Here is a 235-nt window from a genome sequence, read left to right as displayed (position 1 = left end):
GGCGAACACATTAACGTTTAATATGACCCTTCTTTGAGACCCTGATTTATCTACATGCTGAACTGACCTGTCTTTTGTTGACTTAGGATGGTCAGTGGGAGGAGTTATCTGTAACGAGTAGGCCTATTGGCATATTTTGACTCTAGGGTAGCTTGCCAAATGGTCAAGGAAATGAGGTTTAGAAGAAATCTTCTTAAGAGGGATTAGAATCATCTCTATCGTGAAACTTGTGTGT

This window comes from Penaeus monodon, chromosome 29 (assembly GCF_015228065.2).
Source record: "Penaeus monodon isolate SGIC_2016 chromosome 29, NSTDA_Pmon_1, whole genome shotgun sequence".
Lineage (NCBI taxonomy): Eukaryota > Metazoa > Arthropoda > Malacostraca > Decapoda > Penaeidae > Penaeus > Penaeus monodon.
The sequence above is the reverse complement of the archived record's forward strand: the minus strand, read 5'-3'. Positions refer to the sequence as shown.